This window comes from Manis javanica, chromosome 7 (assembly GCF_040802235.1).
Source record: "Manis javanica isolate MJ-LG chromosome 7, MJ_LKY, whole genome shotgun sequence".
NCBI lineage: Eukaryota > Metazoa > Chordata > Mammalia > Pholidota > Manidae > Manis > Manis javanica.
In genome coordinates, this window is record NC_133162.1 from 3,985,355 (window position 1) to 3,997,688 (window position 12,334).

Consider the following 12,334-nt stretch of genomic DNA (forward strand, 5'->3'; position numbering starts at 1 on the left):
CACGGCGGCACTGGAGGCCCTGGAGGTGGAGGAAGTGGTAGTTTTGCAGGTTGTTTAGAGAAGATCGAAGGATGTGTTCTTGGACTGGCCCCCAAAATAAAAGGAAACCAAGGGATTCCTCCTTCCCTCTCCCAGATATCCAGAGAAGCCAAGTAAAACTCAGTTTTTGCTTCATAAAATAGCCACACGCCCACCTGCCCAGGGAGGCAGTGGACACACTGCTGCTTGGCCTGAACCTTCTGTCGTGCTCCGCCGGTGCTGACCCATGAGAGGACCGGTATTTTCAATACAGAGGCCACCTGCCTGGAAATCTCAGCTCTGCCCGAGACTTGTGAAAAATAGACACACAGAGGATGGAAGAGGCCGGGCCAGGCAGCAGCGCTCTGAGGGCACCCGCCAGCGGCAGCGGGCACGTGACAAAGGACAGGCCACACAGCAGGAGGAGGAGACCAGTTTTGCAGCCCAGCAAGGCAAGCAGAGACCCAGGTTCCTGTGAGCCCTGCAACCTGAAAACACGCCAGCCACTCCCGTAACCAATGCTTGGCTGCCTCTAGCTTGCCACGCAGCCCACCATCGTCACAGAAAACCTCAGCAAAGGTGGGGCTGGGACCTCGGGCAACATGGCCCCATGGAGGGGCAGAAGGCCAATCTCCACCCTGCTGGCCACACCATCATCAGGACACTGATCAGAGGTCAGCTTGGTATGGATGCAGCTAACTTTGTAAAAAACATAACAGCTGCCATTTACATTGTCCTTCCTGAGTGGGCACTCACCCAGCCTTTCCCACATACTATGCATTTTACTCCTCGGACGTAGGAACTATGATAATCCCTGGCTTACGCATGAGGACACAGAGACGAGAGGGTCAGGTGACTTGTCCAGGGTACACAGCCAGTACACGGCAACCCAGACTCCGACCCGGGTAGCCTGACTTCAGAGCACCTGCGTCTAGCCACGATCACCAGCCCAGGAGCTCTGCAACCGGGCAAGAGGCAACTGGGCACTCTGCTTTCCAAGACCCCATTTTCTCATGGGCAGAATAGGCGTGATGCTCTCCATGGCACTGGGAGTGTGTGAAGGTCACTCCACAAAGGTGGCAGAGCCCACCGAGCTCCACGGCCATCGTTTCGAAGTGACACAGACCCACCGGACCTGCCCAGCTGAGGGTCTGGGACCCCCTGGGGCATAAGAGGATTTTGTCATATGCCTCCTTCTCCCCAGCCACATTTAGCCTCTGAGAGTCTATACTGTGGTCCTACGATTGGCTCTACTCAGAACACCTTCTTGGAGTAGGAGAACCGCTGGCCGAAGCTGGCACACCTCCTTCAGGTGAGAGATTCTCGGGCATTTATCCCACTGGGCTGTCAGCCAGGCAGCCAAGGTTCTATAACTTCCTTCAGAGACCCTCGTTCATGTAGAGAAGTGTCCCCACTGGCTACTTCCGCCTAGTTGTCCTGCTACTCCCCTTCTCTTCAAAGACATCTGAAGACTGGACCATTTAACAGCACACTGGGTTTGCGATACAAATTATTGATTGTCTGTTTTTAGACCATTTTCTCACACAGCTTCCCGTTGTGAGTTGAGAATGGCACCCCACTAGTAAAGTGCACCCTTTTCTCAAGTTCAACCACCAAACACTTCTGTGTTACAAGACTTATAGGATGTTCTTATCTTTATTTTATTTCTTCCTCGAGATGCTGTTGCCAGTCGGGGACAGGAGTATATGAATAGCTTTGTTTCTTTATGCTTTTCTACAATGCGCCAAGGTGTACAAGCTACACTGAGACTTTAGTGCTCCTATCATACAGGGTGGACTTTATCTATTATGAAATAGGGGTCTGGAATGGGAGAAACCATGCTTGCTTCTACGTATTGTGAAAGTGGTTCCGGTGGCCTGATGGCTAGCAATTGACAGAGGATGAATGTGTGGCTGGGTTTGAAAATTCTCACAAACATCTTTTAATGTCCTGAGTTGAGACAGAGAATTTCCCAGAGGGCTCATCAGTGACAACAGATTGATTTATATTTGCAATTGTAAAGGTAAAAAGGAGGGCAAACGTTAACTCTGGGCCTGGCACCATGGCAGCTGAGGATGGAGTGTGTACGTGGTGGTGGCGGGGGAGGGGGACACAGGCAGTGATGTGGCTGAGGGATGGAAGCTGCAGTAATATTTTGCCAAGCATTTGGAAGTTTACAAATATCCAGATGTTTTGAATCATGAAGTTAGCTTAATGCCCCAAAGCCAGACTGAAGTTGGCCATTGTGTCCAGAAGTTGGGAGTCCTGCAGCCCCTGCCAGAGCTCGCAGTGCTGAGACGAATGTATCTGCGTGGGATTCCTAGGTAAGCTGGCTAATTTAATTTTACCATGAATTGCTATCATACCAAAAACATTACAGCTGGTGTTTTACAAAGAAAAATAATATTTTAAAATATATTGGCTTCCCTAAGATGGCATGTCGATCAAATCCCTTCAAATGTTTCACAACCTACTAATTAGATTAAGCCATTTTAATGACTCAGGCATATAAAATGCCTTACCTTACGTCTCCCTCCCCTACTAATGCATACATAGACAGAGAATTAGGTGGGATGATTTTAAGGCCAGACCCATATAAGCTGGGAGATTCAAATTAAGGTTTAATTAACCTGCTTAGTACAAGAATCTCTGAACAGCGGGGGATGTTACACACTGTTACGTGTGATCTGTAATAACCAGGCACAACAGGCTTCCCCACAACCATTATGTGTACCAGGATATCTGCCGTGGCCTGTGCACTGGATCGAACGCCTGGAGCTTGTCAATTCCAGAAGAAAAATATTTGGAGATATACTCACAGATCATCCTTAGGCTATATGTACATACGGAGAATAGTCTAGGAAAAGAAAGGTGCATTCTGTCAAGCTACCTGTGATGTTGTAAACAGCCAGATGGATCCATCAGACGATTGACTGGTAAACACGTGCGTTATTGATTGCCTGCTCAGACCATGTCTTACAGAACAGCCCGTGGTGACGAGAGTGGCATCGAACCTGTAGTACCTTTATTCCAGCTTACCCAGTCGGGCACTCACGGGGTAAGCCAGATCACTTGCTTTTATCTCTGGGCTAGAAAAAAATATCTGATTGGGTTCAGTCTCTGATGTCCATGTGGATGAGTGTATTTCCACCTTTCTGGAGGGGAAGGACATGTTGGGGGGATTTATACCACAAACTACTTGACTGTTCCTTTCTTATCTTGGCCTAATTCCATGTAAATATGAATGCCAAGAGTTGGGGGCCAGTTGATAGTAAAGATAATTTCCTCTTTTGCTTCCAGCATCTAGCTTTCCTCAGCTAAACGGTCCATTTTTAGATGCCGTATTTTACAAGGAAATCATGGGAAGACAGACATATCCGCTAAACCACGGCTCTGTGCGTGAGTGGATTGACTAGGATAAGTGAATTCTTCATACAGTTAGAGAGTGAGAAGTGGAAACAGGAAAGACTGGCCCATTAGCTGGATTAAAGTCTCCTTCCCAGGATCATGGGAGAGCTTGTGGGGAGGATCTCCGCTCTGCGGTGGCTCCCGTCCCCATCGGTGTCCTACCACAGTGCCCTCCTCTATCTCACCGTTCCCCAAATCTAACATGCTAGATTCTCCCTGCAAAGGATGCCAGGTCCTCCAATGCAAAAAAAATCCTGTAGAAGAGGGAGTGACTGTGGACAGTGATCAAGACCACGTTTAGACACGCCACAGTTTCCTGGATCTCCACAGGCCACACAATTTCGCAGGGCCTCTGGCATTCCAGCCTCTTGGTGGGGAGGCACCTCTGTTTGCCTTAGGTCAGCCGAATAAGCATTGGCTCTCCTGTTCAGCCCTCAGGAAGCAGCGAGACACATAGATGGCTGGCTTCTTGGGATGAATCATCCCAGGGTTATTTTGTGAGTAGTGACGTAATAAATATATCAATACTCATATCTGTTCATGGAGCAGAAAATTTCCAAACAAATGAAATTATATAGTGTGTAATTGCTTTTATATGAACTATAGTTTTGAGAAGCCAAGTAAACCTAGTTGATGAGATAAAGTCTTTATAGAAGAATTCCAGCCGATGAAATGGGATAGACATGGATGGAATGACTAATCATCAGTTTGTAAACCCCGAGGAAAGAGCTGCTTCAGGACATGATCATCCGTTCATGAAACCTGTGGGTGAGAGGTAGACAGGCAGCTATGTAATGGGGGTAACAGTGCTGCCCTAGGATCCCTGGATCAAATTTAGCATCATTAAAAGTTGGCAAGCAGACAATATGGGCCTCATAACGGTACGGGCAATGTTTGAGGATCTTTGTCCAAACCATTGAACCTCGGTGTAATTAGATCTTGAGAATTACTTCCAGTTGACAGGAAATAAGGGACAGCCTAAGGTGGTAAATGACACAATGAGGAAATGACAAAATCATCCTAAAGAACAGCTGAGCTTACTTCTTCAACAAATCAAAATCATGAAATAAAGCAAAAGGAATGACAGTTTACATATGGAGAGACCTAAAAAGACTGAACAACCACATGTCAAGTGTAGACCTTGTTCGAATCTGGATTTGTAACAAGCCCCCTTTCACCAGGCCTGACACCACCACCGAGAGTGCCTGGTGAGGAGCAGGCTATTCGATGATCCCCATCATAAATGTCCCCGTTGTGTGACCATGGCATTGTGCTTCTGTGAGAAAAGGTGTGTATTTTTTAGAGTTTCACAACGAGATATGCAAAAGCAAAAAGAAGATAAAAGCTGGAATTTGCTTTTAAATACTTCGGAGAAAACCTCAAATAAGGCAAAATCCTGATAACTACTGAATCTTGCTGATGGGTATGGGGGAGTTCATCATAGAGTTTTCTCCATTTGTGAGTATATTTGAAATTTCTCTTAATAAAAATACCATGCTGTTGCTATGGATGGATGGATGGATGGTGGGGACAGGGCTGCATCATACCCCACACTTCATGTGTACACCTTATCCATCATCGTTTATTGACTGTATTTACCAAAATGTGGTATCATGTTACACACACAGACCCCCATATCGGCCCTGGTGCGGGTGAGAACTTTGCCCTTCCCAGAGACTTCAAACAAAGCTGCAGCTGGGTGCTGGAGGGCTCAGCAAGGCATCGGGCCCCTGGCTGCCCCAGGGTTCCCAGCCTTCGTCAAAGCTTGCCCTTTAATTACGATTTGCCCTAGATGCAACCATTGGAGGACAATAATACTTCAAGGTTCAATTACATGTTAAAGTATGGAAACTTCCTTCTTTCTATAGCCCAGTAGCCTCATTTCTAAGCCTTAAAAAATATTGGAAAGAAGGAGAAACTTGACAAACTAATGAGTGTTTTGATGGATCTAAAACGAATGTTTTCCAAGTATACGAACTATTCATGAGCTATGAAATCAATTGAAAGCAACATGATCAGCATTTTAAAACGACAAGGTAGAATAGAAAAGAATCAAAATGCATTTCCTGTAAACATTGTCTTCTCAAATCTTTGTTCCAGCTGTGTATGCGTGAGTGCTGGGTCATGCTGGGAAATACGCTTCTTATTCTGGCTCGCCCTGCACATGCCTGATAAATCTGGTTCTAGAAATAAGCATGATTTTGTGGACATTCCTTGTGCAGAATTTACTCTTTTAATTTTATGTAGACATATCATGCTTATCCATTATTAAATGTCATTTCCAAAGACTGTAAGGTTTGAATAAGTTTAGGAAAAATATATAACACAAAATTGGATTTCCCTGAAATTATGGTCACCTGTTTTGGTTTGGACATCTGGGATGAATTACTGTCCCTGTCAGATGTAATTGAGAGAAACAAGAAAATTTAGCGCCATACCAAGCAAAAAAGCAGAGTTTAAAATACCTGGCATTTCTTCAGCTCGTGCTAGGCAACTAGGCGGCCCAGCCACCCTACAACACTGCACGAAAACATATGGCTAAACAATGGGCTCAAACAGTACCCCGGAGAAGTGCTGCAGGACAGAAAGGGATAAGCTCGGAATGGGTGAGGGAGCCCTTCCTGTGATTAGCTCTTGGATGTGATGTCAGCACGCATTGTTCTGACCTGGAACTTTCTGCCGTAGCACCTGCTTCCTGTTGTTTTCTGCCTTGCCAGCTTCAGCCACGTTCAGGACCTCCTCAGCTGGCTGTCCTGGGAGAGTCACCCCAGAGGAGAGCTGTTATTTTGGGGTCTGAACCTTATCACTCGCTGCTCATACAGAATGGGAAGACTGGGGCTTCTTCCAGAGGCCAGTCTCACAGGCTGCAGCATTTCAGCAACGGGGCAAGGGAGCCTGGGAAAGCAATGACCAGGGGGAGCCAGAGGACCGAGAGCCTGGAGCACCCTCTGCCCCCAGGTGCCACTCCCAGCCTGAGGACAAAGAAGGATGTGGCCTGGGCACAGCTGCCGTGAGAGCCACCCTGCTGGCCCACATTCTGAAGGCTCCTACATGGCACACTTCCCAGCCCGTGCTTTTTATACCAGTGTGTCTGTCCTGAGGAGGCTCTTAAGTTCCCTTGGAATCCTGCTCGGCCTTCACACAGCTTCCCAGAGACTCCTGTCTTTAAACCTTATTTTTTGAACCATATATGGGGTTGAGTAGTGTCCCCTAAAAATGCATCCACCAGGAATGGGTGATGTGACCTTATTTGGAAATAGGGTCTCTGCAGATGTAATCCAGTTAAGGTGAGGCCCTAGAGTAGGGTGGGCCCTAAACCCAGTATGAATGGTGTCATTTCATTCAGGAGAGGGTGATCTGCATGCGGAGACACACAGAGAGACAATTCCACATGAAGACGGAGGGGAGATGGGGATGGTGCAGCTACAAGCCAAGGGACACCAAACGATGCTGGCCGTCACCAGAAGCCAGGACAAGGTGAGGAATATTCTCCCCTAGAGCCTGCAGAGGGATTTGTTTTCCAGACTTCTGGTCTCCAGACTATGAGAGTATAAATCCTGTCCCTTTAAGCAAGTTTGTATTAGCAGTTTGTGGTGATTTGTTGAGGCGGCCCTAGGAAATTAATACAACCCATGGAGTAATTCTGGATTTTGGATGGTAAGGTCAGTAAAGTTCCCTACTGAGTGTACAATTAGCCCTTGCCCAAAAGCTGCATAGCTGCTACTGTCCCTGGATCGGGCACATGGCACCCTCCTGTGGGCCTTTAGGCAGGTGGGCCTGCTCTATCTGAAAAGTGCCCAGGCATGGGTAGGCCACCAATTGCATGTCTCAATCCACCTGCACATTTATGTGTAATGGAATTTCTCCCAAGATGATGGTCTTGCCAGCTGTCAGTCTTGGGTCTGGGTATTGCACTTACTGTGTGCACATGCTTGTGTGCATGTGCAGGTGCGTACCTTTGTCTTAGGTATTTGCAGGGAGGCCATGTGCTACGCTGGATTTTTGGAGAAATGAGTAAGCAAAAGAGACTACAGGAAGCCGTGATGGCTAGAGCACACCTGGACATAAGTCCCAGGCTGTCTGAGGGCTATATTGTGGGGAGCCTCCATGGACCAGATAGTTCCTCCACCCTCAGCCCCACCCACCATGATGTGTGCACTTAGCAGAGACTCCCTGAAGTTCAAAATACTCTGCAGACTAGATGGGAGAAGTCAGAAGGGTGAAACACTGAGCGCTGGGCACTCACTGGGAGGCCTGCAGCTCCTCCCATCCAACAGGCTGGGCAGGCCCAGGGGGACCAGGCCGTGTTCTGGCACCAGGAGACAGTTCCAGCTCACTCGGGCTTGCTCATGCCTACTGGGTGTACTGGAAAATGCAGGGGCAGGGGGGTCACGGAAATGCAAGAACAAGCAAGACACTAACAGGGGCTGCGCCTGGGTTTCTAGTGATGAGATCCCATGGCAGGACTTCAGCTGCTTGTGTTGGTCTCCAACACTGACCCCATGCAGACACCGACACATAGGCCAGCACTTGCAGTGCAGTAAGTGGAGACTGTGTTATGATTTCTAAAGCACAATCCCAATATCTCGACTCATCCCATTGCACCAGAGGTCACTGGTCAGCAGTTAGACTGGGCATCCTTGGATCAAGTACCCATCCCATGAAAACCAGCGACGGGCAAGAGGACTATAGCAAGGGCTGCAGGTAGGGTCTGCAGCCGCGGGTCAAGTGGGCAGGCAGCCCCCCCACAAACGTACGGCTAACGCAGGCATGGGATCAGCACGAGGCCATCCCCCAGCCTGCTGCTCTCACAGTAAATCACATTTCCCTAAGCCTGTGGGTGCCCATGTGTAGATACACACCACTGCACACACACTCTACATGAATCCCTACACACATTAAGTCCAGCTATGTCCAACAATGCTTAGATCGGCACTGTGCACACATGCACTCCTACACACACACATCTTACCATACACCCTAGGCTCATGCACGTACACACCCCACACACACTTACAAACACTTCAACCCTCTCCGGAGACATAAGTGCATGTGCACAGCAGCGCACAAACATCTGTTCCTGCACTGATGGGCCCATAGCCGAATGCAGAGTGACATTTACAGACACTCAAAAGGATAGACACAAGGCCAGGTCCAGACTGCGGGAGATTTCATTAGTTCACAGATCTTTCACCTCTCCCCCCAGGTGGCTCTGCCTGGAAGACAGTCAACTGAGAAGGCGGCTCTGGGCCTTGTGGGCACCGGGAGCCCTGAGGTCACTATTGATTTCTGCCTTTTACTCGGTATCAGAGAGTGAGCTCTGTGGTCTGTCGGTGGTCCCAAACGCAGGAAGCCCAGGGCAGACAGTTTGGAGAGGGAGCAGAGGTTGCTCAAGACTAGGGGTTGCCAAGAGGCACATGCTTCCCTCCAACCAGAATCCGGCCCTGCCGGGTGTGGGGAGGAGGGGCCTCACACAGTCAGGGAGAGGAGGCCCCGGGACCTGAAGCTGTCCTAGGCAGCATCCTGCGGTGGGCGCAAGTTGGTCTCTGGATCCCTGCTGCCTGGTTTGGGCCCCCATCCAGGTTCCCACTCAAGGTCGTGCTGTGCTCTCCCTCTGTCCACCCTCCATACACCACACCTCCCTCACCTCCAAAAGTCGGGGAGCACGGGGCTGCATGAGCATGAGTTGACTTCATGCCTGTGTCATACCAAGCAGTGGAGGAGAGCCGCAGAAGGCGGCTGAAGTTGCCCCGAGCGGGCCTGACCCTTCCAGAGCTGCCTCCTGCCCCTGTGCACCCACTTTAAATCTAAAATGCCGTTTGCACTTCCAAATGGAATTTTTAAAAGTGAAAATCAATGCACTCTAACAGAAAGCACAAATGTTCAATTACAAGATAAATGGAGCATTAAAGAACACATTACGTAACACGATTGGTTAATTGTGCAGGCGTTAAATATCTAGAAATGCCAGCGGACCTTGGGCTATGCAATGAGGCACGACTGCCTCAGACAGAAACAGACTCATAAGGCAACTCGGAGAATCTAGAAAAACAAATGCCTGCCACTTATCAATCCCGTTTTCAGGAAGGGAAATGAATCCCCACGCTCCCATACTCAGGAATTCCCCTGGGGACCTTCCTCCGATTACTGCTTACCTTAGCTTCCGCTTCACCGTTATGAGCAAGGGCCGCAGTAATTCAGCGCCATCAGTTATGGGAAAGGTCTGTGTGCCTCCCCTGAGCTGTGCACGTGTGCCTTTGTCACAGGTGGGAAGTCTGGGCTCAGATCCGCGAGGTCCCAGCAGAAGGGTGGCTGCTGTTTCAGGCCGAGGCACCCGCTCACTCAGCGCCTCCCTGACTTCAGCCGCCACGCTCCACAGCAGACCGCAGGCTCCTTCCTCTTTTGTCCTCAGTTAGAGACTCCAGACATCTTCACATTTATTGGGCCCCGGCCACACTGACAGAGGCTTTGCTCCCCGGCTGCACGGGGCCATCGCTCTTGTGTGTCCCGTGGGCAGTGGGACCATGGCCCAGTGGCTGTCCCTGTAACTGCACCCTGTACGTGTTACCATCTGCTAGCTCCTCCTGTCTCACCACACCAGGTGGGGAGGCACTGCCCTTCAGGACCTCACCTGTTGGCCACCCTCTCCTGGGCGGGAAAGCCCTCTTTCGGGAAGTAGCCTTTGTGGGAAGCAGTAGAACAAAGGGTTTGATAGCCCAGATTCTGCAGCCAGCCTGCCTGGGTTCAAACCCCACTCTCTGATCTTACTGGCTTGCTGACCTCACCATGCCCCAGTTCTGATGACTATGTCGGAGGTCGTTAGGAGGAGTCGTCGAGAGCAGGCCCAGAGCTCCCTGTCCAGCACAGCGGGTGAGATGGCCTCGACAGTGGTCCGCATTACTGCAGGTATTGCTGCTGTGTTCATCGGCTCTGCTCTGGAGCCCCAGTGCAAACAGGAAGGCGGAGCAGCTGCCCTGGGGAGTGCTGGCAGCAGTGTTTTGTATCTTGTCACTACACCTTAGCGACAAGGACCCTAGAGAACTCAGCCGCCCAGGGCCCACACTCTCCAGGGATGAAGCAGGTCGCCCGCTGCTGCTTCCCCAAGAACCCCCACGGGATCCAGGCCCACTCCCTACAGTGCTGAGTCCGGCGTCCCCGGGGGCCCCCCACGCCATCCTTGCTGCTGGGCCTGTGGCTTGTGCCTTCCGGCAAAGCAGGCTGTGGGGGTGCAGAGTGGCTCTTCCAGAGATGCAGCTTACACGTGCCAGGTCCACACGTGCCCAGCTGGGGGTCTGAAGATGTCCTGGAAAGAAACAAATGACTCGGTTTCATCAGCAAGCATCATGTTCATTTGGAAGAAATGGTCCCCACTTCACACCTTACTGTAATTTTCCAATTAATTGTGATTTAAATATGTTAATGTGGCTAACTAGGTTGAGCATCAGCTTAAAGACTTCCTGAATAATGAAGCAAGAACTCCTAGTACACACACAAAGGAGGAAATTTTCTATTGAGCACAGCAGGACAGAGACAGACTCACAGTCCTGAGATGGGACTGACCTCGGCGGGGCAGCCAGACCCAGACTGATGGCACAGGCAGGTCCTGGGGGTCCAGCAGGGCCCTGGGGATGGGCTTCAGGAGACAGGCTGGGGCCCTTCCGGCAGAGGGTGCTGGCAGCTCCCCTCACAGTGCATCCGAGGGGCTCTGGGGAATTCCCTGACCCCAAATGCTCCTAATAGCCTGCTGCCCCATCACTGCTGCAACTCCTCTTAATTTTACCTCTGGAGATTCTGACCGCAGCTACTAAGCACCCAGTCTGGTGCCCAGGGGCATGTTGACCTGGCTGCTGCCAGGAAGAGGGCTTCCTTCCCTCCCTGGGTGGAGCCCAGGACAGGCCAAGATAAGGGTGGGTGTGGAGGCATGGCTGACGCACACCGGCCCTGAGCTGCGTGCGGCTGGCCCTTACCCTTCCCTCCCCTTCGCAGGCCAGCTGAGCAAAGGGGCTCAGGTGGAGCAGGAGCTGCTGGAGGGCCCACATGCAGCCCTGCTGCCCACCTCCCAGCCCAGGGCATCCTCCACAACAGCCACTGGTCCCAGGAGCCACAGGTGACTGATTGAGTTTGAGCGGTGGCTCTGCCCCTCCCCGGATTACCTACCACACAGCATTCTCTCTACAGACCGTGCCCGCCTCCCTGTCCATCACACATGGCTGGTAAACATGCCAACCTCGGGGGTTGTTGAGAAGATTAAACAGGATCAAGTACACGAGAGCTGACACAGGGGCTAAAGCCGAGTGTGTGGGGAGGTAGAGGGCGACAACCTGAAGGCGACTATGCTGGCGTACGTGGATACCTCGGTGTGCGCCAGGCCTCCCTCCCTGGACGGCAGCCGGTTGGTGCTGGCTGGCAGGTGGGCAGGACAGTCCCAACACTGGGCCCACCCAAGCCAGGGGTACCGATCACAGGATGAGATGCCCTTCCACGCCTTTGACATCACTGCCTGACATTGCTCTTGGTAAGATATAGGATTGTCTTCCTTCCCAAATGCTTCTTGTACTCATTCATTTAACATGTAGGTACAGGTCACCGTGTACCAGACCATGTTCTAAGCGACGAGAACACTACCACGGATGAAATAGCACAAGTCTTACTCTGAGAAGCTTGTGATTTAGTGGGGGAAGGATGGACTGAAACGCACCCCACCAAACATGCTGAAGCCCAACGCCCACATGTGACAGTGCTGGAGGCGGGACCTTAAAGAGGTGGTTACAGTTAAACAAGCTCGTAAGGGTGTAGCCCTGATCTATAGAACTAGTGACCTTACAAAAAAGGAAGCAAAACTAGACGCCTCTCCCCCTCCTCTCACACAGCCAGAAGGCAGCTGTCAGAAGGCCAGGAGGAGAGCTCT

At 50.6% G+C, this 12,334-nt stretch overlaps 1 long non-coding RNA gene across 1 annotated transcript in view; it reads right to left on the minus strand.

The window, feature by feature from the left end:
• LOC140850327 (uncharacterized) overlaps window positions 1-12,334 on the minus strand; it is a 125,515-nt gene that overhangs the window by 12,956 nt on the left and 100,225 nt on the right. The window contains exon 2 of the long non-coding RNA XR_012132954.1: window positions 9,582-10,729. This is a non-coding gene — a long non-coding RNA (uncharacterized lncRNA). The remainder of the gene's footprint in view (window positions 1-9,581; window positions 10,730-12,334) is intronic.